This window comes from Triticum aestivum, chromosome 4D (assembly GCF_018294505.1).
Source record: "Triticum aestivum cultivar Chinese Spring chromosome 4D, IWGSC CS RefSeq v2.1, whole genome shotgun sequence".
Classification (NCBI taxonomy): domain Eukaryota; kingdom Viridiplantae; phylum Streptophyta; class Magnoliopsida; order Poales; family Poaceae; genus Triticum; species Triticum aestivum.
Window position 1 is genome coordinate 503,768,289 of NC_057805.1, and position 9,108 is coordinate 503,777,396.

Consider the following 9,108-nt stretch of genomic DNA (forward strand, 5'->3'; position numbering starts at 1 on the left):
CGCTATTTTCCGGTTCGGAAGGGGTGACTATCACCTCATCAAGTTCCACTTTCCTCCCACTCAATTCTTTCGAGAGAAACTCCTTCTCTAGAAAGGACCCGTTCTTGGCAACGAAGATCTTGCCTTCGGATCTGAGGTAGAAGGTATACCCAATAGTTTCCTTAGGGTATCCTATGAAGACGCATTTTTCCGATTTGGGTTCGAGCTTTTCAGGTTGAAGTTTCTTGACATAAGCATCGCATCCCCAAACTTTTAGAAACGACAGCTTAGGTTTCTTCCCAAACCATAATTCATACGGTGTCGTCTCAACGGATTTAGACGGTGCCCTATTTAAAGTGAATGCGGCAGTCTCTAAAGCATAACCCCAAAATGAGAGCGGTAAATCGGTAAGAGACATCATAGATCGCACCATATCCAATAGAGTGTGATTACGACGTTCGGACACACCATTTCTCTGAGGTGTTCCAGGCGGCGTGAGTTGTGAAACTATTCCACATTTCCTTAAGTGTGTACCAAATTCGTGACTTAAATATTCTCCACCACGATCTGATCGTAAGAATTTTATTTTCCTGTCACGTTGATTCTCGACTTCACTCTGAAATTCCTTGAACTTTTCAAAGGTTTCAGACTTGTGTTTCATTAGGTAGACATACCCATATCTACTTAAATCATCAGTGAGAGTGAGAACATAACGATATCCTCCGCGAGCCTCAACACTCATTGGACCGCACACATCGGTATGTATGATTTCCAATAAGTTGGTTGCTCGCTCCATTGTTCCGGAGAACGGAGTCTTGGTCATCTTACCCATGAGGCATGGTTCGCACGTGTCAAATGATTCGTAATCAAGAGACTCCAAAAGTCCATCTGCATGGAGCTTCTTCATGCGCTTGACACCAATGTGACCAAGGCGGCAGTGGCACAAGTATGTGGGACTATCGTTATCAACTTTACATCTTTTGGTATTCACACTATGAACATGTGTAACATCACGTTCGAGATTCATCAAAAATAAACCATTGACCAGCGGGGCATGACCATAAAACATATCTCTCAAATAAATAGAACAACCATTATTCTCAGATTTAAATGAGTAGCCATCTCGAATTAAACGAGATCCAGATACAATGTTCATGCTCAAAGCTGGCACTAAATAACAATTATTGAGGTTTATAACTAATCCCGTGGGTAGATGCAGAGGTAGCGTGCCGACGGCGATCACATCGACCTTGGAACCATTCCCGACGCGCATCGTCACCTCGTCTTTTGCCAGTCTCCGTTTATTCCGTAGTTCCTGATTTGAGCTACAAATATGAGCAACCGCACCGGTATCAAATACCCAGGAGCTACTACAAGTACTGGTAAGGTACACATCAATTACTTGTATATCACATATACCTTGGGTGTTGCCGGCCTTCTTCTTGTCCGCTAAATATTTGGGGCAGTTCCGCTTCCAGTGACCACTTCCCTTGCAATAAAAGCACTCAGTCTCGGGCTTGGGTCCATTCTTTGACTTCTTCCCGGTAACTGGCTTACCGGGCGCGGCAACTCCCTTGCCGTCCTTCTTGAAGTTCTTCTTACCCTTGCCCTTTTTGAACTTAGTGGTTTTATTCACCATCAACACTTGATGTTCTTTCTGATCTCTACCTCAGCTGATTTCAGCATTGAATATACCTCGGGAATGGTCTTTTCCATCCCCTGCATATTGTAGTTCATCACAAAGCTCTTGTAGCTTGGTGGAAGCGACTGGAGGATTCTGTCAATGACCGCGTCATCCGGGAGATTAACTCCCAGCTGAGACAAGCGGTTGTGCAACCCAGACATTCTGAGTATGTGCTCACTAACAGAACTGTTCTCCTCCATTTTACAGCTGAAGAACTTGTCGGAGACATCATATCTCTCGACCCGGGCATGAGCTTGAAAAACCAGTTTCAGCTCCTCGAACATCTCATATGCTCCATGTTTCTCAAAACGCTTTTGGAGACCCGGTTCTAAGCTGTAAAGCATGCCACACTGAACGAGGGAGTAATCATCAGCACGCTGCTGCCAAGCGTTCATAACGTCTTGGTTCTCAGGGATTGGTGCTTCACCTAGCGGTGCTTCTAAGACATAATCTTTCTTGGCTGCTATGAGGATGATCCTCAGGTTCCGGACCCAGTCCGTATAGTTGCTGCCATCATCTTTCAGCTTGGTTTTCTCTAGGAACGCGTTGAAATTGAGGACAAAGTGGGCCATTTGATCTACAATACATAGTGTAAAGATTTTAGACTAAGTTCATGATAATTAAGTTCATATAATCAAATTATTTAATGAACTCCCACTCAGATAGACATCCCTCTAGTCATCTAAGTGAAACATGATCCGAATTCAACTAGGCCGTGTCCGATCATCACGTGAGACGGACTAGTCAAGATCGGTGAACATCTCCATGTTGATCGTATCTTCTATACGATTCATGCTCGACCTTTCGGTCCTCCGTGTTCCGAGGCCATGTCTGTACATGCTAGGCTCGTCAAGTCAACCTAAGTGTATTGCGTGTGTTTCGAGGCCATGTCTGTACATGCTAGGCTCGTCAACACCCGTTGTATTCGAACGTTAGAATCTATCACACCCGATCATCACGTGGTGCTTCGAAACAACGAACTTTCGCAACGGTGCACAGTTAGGGTGAACACTTTATTGAAATTATTATAAGGGATCATCCTACTTGCTACCATCGTTCTAAGCAAATAAGATGCAAAAACATGATAAACATCACATGCAATCAAACAGTGACATGATATGGCCAATATCATCATGCTCCTTTGATCTCCATCTTCGGGGCACCATGATCATCTTTGTCACCGGCATGACACCATGATCTCCATCATCATGATCTCCATCATTGTGTCTTCATGAAGTCGTCACGCCAACGATTACTTCTACTTGTATGGCTAACGCGTTTAGCAACAAAGTAAAGTAAATTACATGGCGTTATTTAATGACACGCAGGTCATGCAAAATAATAAAGACAACTCCTATGGCTCCTGCCGGTTGTCATACTCATCGACATGCAAGTCGTGATTCCTATTACAAGAATATGATCAATCTCATACATCACATATATCATTCATCACATCTTCTGGCCATATCACATCACATATATCATTTGCTGCAAAAACAAGTTAGACGTCCTCTAATTGTTGTTGCAAGTTTTTACGTGGTTTGTAGGTTTCTAGCAAGAACGTTTTCTTACCTACGTATGACCACAACGTGATTTGCCAATTTCTATTTACCCTTCATAAGGACCCTTTTCATCAAATCCGTTCCGACTAAAGTAGGAGAGACAGACACCCGCTAGCCACCTTATGCAACTAGTGCATGTTAATCGGTGGAACCTGTCTCACGTAAGCGTACGTGTAAGGTCGGTCCGGGCCGCTTCATCCTACAATGCCGCCGAAACAAGAAACGACTAGTAGCGGCAAGAAGAATTGGCAAACTCAACGCCCACAACTGCTTTGTGTTCTACTCGTGCATAGTAACTACGCATAGGCCTGGCTCATGATGCCACTGTTGGGAATCGTAGCATAATTTTAAAATTTTCCTACGTTCACCAAGATGCATCTATGGAGTCTACTAGCAACGAGGGGAAGGGGGTGCATCTACATACCGTTGTAGATCGCGAGCGGAAGCGTTCCAATGAACGTGGATGACGGAGTCGTACTCGCCGTGATCCAAATCACCGATGACCGAGTGCCGAACGGACGGCACCTCCGCGTTCAACACACGTACGGTGCAGCGACGTCTCCTCCTTCTTGATCCAGCAAGGGGGAAGGAGAGGTTGATGGAGATCCAACAGCACGACGGCGTGGTGGTGGATGTAGCGGCTCTCCGGCAGGGCTTCGCCGAGCTTCTGCGAGAGAGAGAGAGGTGTTGCAGGGGAGGAGGGAGGCGCCAAAGGTTGTAGTCTGCTGCCCTCCCTCCCCCCCCTTTATATAGGCCCCCAAGGGGGTGCGCACCCCTAGGAGATGGGATCTCCAAGGGGGGGGGCGGCGGCCAAGGGGGGAAGGGGTTGCCTTGCCCCCCAAGGCAAGGGGGAACTCCCCCCCTAGGGTTCCCAACCCTAGGCGCATGGGGGGAGGCCCAAGGAGGCGCCCCAGCCCACTAGGGGCTGGTTCCCCTCCACTTTCAGCCCACGGGGCCCTCCGGGACAGGTGGCCCCACCCGGTGGACCCCCGGGACCCTTCCGGTGGTCCCGGTACAATACCGATAACCCCCGAAACTTTCCCGGTGGCCAAAACTGGACTTCCTATATATAATTCTTCACCTCCGGACCATTCCGGAACCTCTCGTGACGTCCGGGATCTCATCCGGGACTCCGAACAACTTTCGGGTTTCCGCATACATATATCTCTACAACCCTAGCGTCACCGGACCTTAAGTGTGTAGACCCTACGGGTTCGGGATACATGCAGACATGACTGAGACGCCTCTCCGGTCAATAACCAACAGCAGGATCTGGATACCCATGTTGGCTCCCACATGTTCCACGATGATATCATCGGGTGAACCACGGTGTCGAGGATTCAATCAATCCGTATGCAATTCCCTTTGTCAATCGGTATGTTACTTGCCCGAGATTCGATCGTCGGTATCCCAATACCTAGTTCAATCTCGTTACCGGCAAGTCTCTTTACTCATACTGCAATGCATGATCCGGTGACTAACGCCTTAGTCACATTGAGCTCATTATGATGATGCATTACCGAGTGGGCCCAGAGATACCTCTCCGTCACACGGAGTGACAAATCCCAGTCTTGATCCGTGCCAACCCAACAGACACTTTCGGAGATACCCGTAATGCACCTTTATAGTCACCCATTTACGTTGTGACGTTTGGCACACCCAAAGCACTCCTACGGTATCCGGGAGTTGCATGATCTCATGGTCTAAGGAAAAGATACTTGACATTGGAAAAGCTCTAGCAAACGAAACTACACGATCTTTTATGCTAAGCTTAAGTTGGGTCTTGTCCATCACATCATTCTCCTAATGATGTGATCCCGTTATCAATGACATCCAATGTCCATAGTCAGGAAACCATGACTATCTGTAGATCAACGAGCCAGTCAACTAGAGGCTTACTAGGGACACATTGTGGTCTATGTATTCACACATGTATTACGATTTCCGGACAATACAATTATAGCATGAATAATAGACAATTACCATGAACAAAGAAATATAATAATAACCATTTATTATTGCCTCTAGGGCATATTTCCAACAGTCCATGCCCTATATGTGGGAATACGAAGTCTTACTCTGACCGGAAAATCCTTCACACCCACCTGCTTTACAAGGGTTTCATGCCACACTATAATGTTTGGACGAGGCACGGAGAAATAGGGGTTATGATGGAAGATGGCGAAGAAGAAGAGGACGATGACAACTATGTGCCCCCTGAATACGGTGATGCTGCAACGGGGGAAGCTGCTGAAGATCAAGAGGAACCAGACGATGTGCCCAATGATGCTGCAAGGGGGGAAGCTGCTGAAGATCAAGAGGAACCAGTGCCCGATGATGATGATCTCCGCCGGGTCATTGTCGATGCAAGGACGCAATGCGAAAGTCAAAAGGAGAAGCTGAAGTTCGATCGCATGTTAGAGGATCACAAAAAAGGGTTGTACCCCAATTGCGAAGATGGCAACACAAAGCTCGGTACCGTACTGGAATTGCTGCAGTGGAAGGCAGAGAATGCTGTGCCTGACAAAGGATTTGAGAAGCTATTGAAAATATTGAAGAAGAAGCTTCCAAAGGATAACGAATTGCCCGACAGTACATACGCAGCAAAGAAGGTCGTATGCCCTCTAGGATTGGAGGTGCAGAAGATACATGCATGCCCTAATGACTGCATCCTCTACCGCGGTGCCTACAAGGATCTGAACGCATGCCCGGTATGCGGTGCATTGCGGTATAAGATCAGACGAGATCACCCTGGTGATGTTGACGGCGAGCCCCCCCAGGAAGAGGGTTCCTGCGAAGGTGATGTGGTATGCTCCTATAATACCACGGTTGAAACGTCTGTTCAGAAACGAAGAGCATGCCAAGTTGATGCGATGGCACAGTGAGGACCGTAAGAAAGACGGGAAGTTGAGAGCACCCGCTGACGGGTCGCAGTGGAGAAAAATCGAGAGAAAGTACTGGGCCGAGTTTGCAGCTGACCCAAGGAACGTATGGTTTGGTTTAAGCGCGGATGGCATTAATCCTTTCAGGGAGCAGAGCAGCAATCACAACACCTGGCCCGTGACTCTATGTATGTATAACCTTCCTCCTTGGATGTGCATGAAGCGGAAGTTCATTATGATGCCAGTTCTCATCCAAGGCCCTAAGCAACCTGGCAACGACATTGATGTGTACCTAAGGCCATTAGTTGAAGAACTTTTACAGCTGTGGAATGGAAACGGTGTACGTACGTAGGATGAGCACAAACAGGAGGAATTTAACCTGCACGCGTTGCTGTTTGTAACCATCAACGATTGGCCCGCTCTCAGTAACCTTTCAGGACAGACAAACAAGGGATACCATGCATGCACGCACTGTTTAGATGACACTGAAAGTATATACCTGGACAAATGCAGGAAGAATGTGTACCTGGGCCATCGTCGATTTCTTCCGACCAACCATCAATGTCGGAAGAAAGGCAAGCATTTCAAAGGCGAGGCAGATCACCGGAAGAAGCCCGCCATGCGTACCGGTGATCACGTACTTTCTATGGTCAATGATTTACACGTAATCTTTGGAAAGGGTCCCGGCGGACTAGCTGTTCCGAATGACGCTGAGGGACACGCACCCATGTGGAAGAAGAAATCTATATTTTGGGACCTACCCTACTGGAAAGAGCTAGAGGTCCGCTCTTCAATTGACGTGATGCACGTGACGAAGAACCTTTGCGTGAACCTGCTAGGCTTCTTGGGCGTGTATGGGAAGACAAAAGATACACCTGAGGCACGGAAGGACCTGCAACGTTTGCACGAAAAAGACGGCATGCCTCCGAAGCAGTATGAAGGTCGTGCCAGCTACGCTCTTACGAAAGAAGAGAAAGAAATCTTCTTTGAATGCCTGCTCAGTATGAAGGTCCCGACTGGCTTCTCGTCGAATATAAAGGGAATATTAAATATGCCAGAGAAAAAGTTTCAGAACCTAAAGTCTCATGACTGCCACGTGACTATGACGCAACTGCTTCCGGTTGCATTGAGGGGGCTTCTACCGGAAAACGTCCGATTAGCCATTGTGAAGCTATGTGCATTCCTCAATGCAATCTCTCAGAAGGTGATCGATCCAGAAATCATACCAAGGCTAAGGAGTGATGTGGCGTAATGTCTTGTCAGTTTCGAGCTGGTGTTCCCACCATCCTTCTTCAATATCATGACGCACGTCCTAGTTCATCTAGTCGACGAGATTGTCATTCTGGGGCCCGTATTTCTACACAATATGTTCCCCTTTGAGAGGTTCATGGGAGTCCTAAAGAAATATGTCCGTAACCGCGCTAGGCCAGAAGGAAGCATCTCCATGGGCCATCAAACAGAGGATGTCATTGGGTTTTGTGTTGACTTCATTCCTGGCCTTAAGAAGATAGGTCTCCCTAAATCGCGGTATGAGGGAGACTGACTGGAAAAGGCACGCTTGGAGGGGACTGAATAATATGCAGGGACGGATATTCTTGGTCTCAAGCACACTACACAGTTCTACAGAACTCTACCTTGGTGACTCCGTATGTCGATGAACACAAGAACAGTCTGCGCTCCAAACACCCGGAGCAGTGTGACGACTGGATTACATGTGAACACATCAGGACTTTCAGCAGTTGGTTGGAAACACGTCTCAGAGGTGACACCACTGTTTGCGATGAGTTGTACTCGTTGTCCAGGGGACCATCTTCGACTGTATTGACTTACAAAGGATACGAGATAAATGTAATACATTTTACACGATCGCCCAAGATCAAAAGAGCACCAACCAAAACAGCGGTGTCCGCTTTGATGCAGCAACCGAGAGGGGAAATGACACATATTATGGTTACATAATGGACATATGGGAACTTGACTACGGACATGATTTTAAGGTCCCTTTGTTTAAGTGCAAATGGGTCAATCTGTCAGGAGGCGGGGTACAGGTAGACCCACAGTACGGAATGACAACAGTGGATCTGAACAATTTTGGGTACACTAACGAATCATTCGTCCTAGCCAATGATGTGGCACAGGTTATCTATGTGAAGGACATGTCTACCAGACCGAGGAAAAGAAAAGATAAGGAAGCGAATACATCATACGATGAGCCAAAGCGCCACATAGTTCTTTGAGAAAAAAGGGACATTGTGGGAGTGGAGGGCAAGACAGACATGTCTGAAGATTATGAAAAGTTTCATGAAATTCCTCCCTTCAAAGTCAAGGCTGACCCAAGCATCCTGATAAACGATGAAGATTATCCATGGTTACGACGCAATAAGCAAATGACACAAGCAAAGAAAAAGTGAAGACTTTCTCCCGCAACTATTATGATGATACCATGCCAACTTTGTAACAGACGAGTATGATACCATTGTCCGTTTTGTACACGTGCATCTAGTAATGAGGCTGTGGCCCCACGAGCACCTTTAGTACCGATTCGTGGCACGAACCGGTACTAGAGTTTCTTACTAAGCAGTTTTTTAGTCCCACCTTGCTAGCTGAGAGGCACTAGGAGCGGTTTATAAGCCCTGAGTGCAGAGACGATGAAGAAGAGGCGCAATGCTCACGTTGCTTAGCTTCAAGCCTTGAGGAATAAGGTAGACTGCATGGAGCTATGTGCAGTGCAGTCTACACTATTCCGAAAGGCTTGAAGCAAATCAACGAGCATTGCGCCTCTTTTTTATTTTTAATAACTTATTACAACTCCGGACTTCTTGTGTTCCGACAAAATAAAATAAACTTTAATAAAATTTATGAAACTAAAATTAACAAAGTATTTTCTGTTCAAAACATTATAAGAAACCTCTATTATTATTGAAACTAAAATCATATAAAATTGATGCAACTAAAATTATCAAAGTATTTTCTGTTCAAAATCATTAAAAGCAAAAAGAAT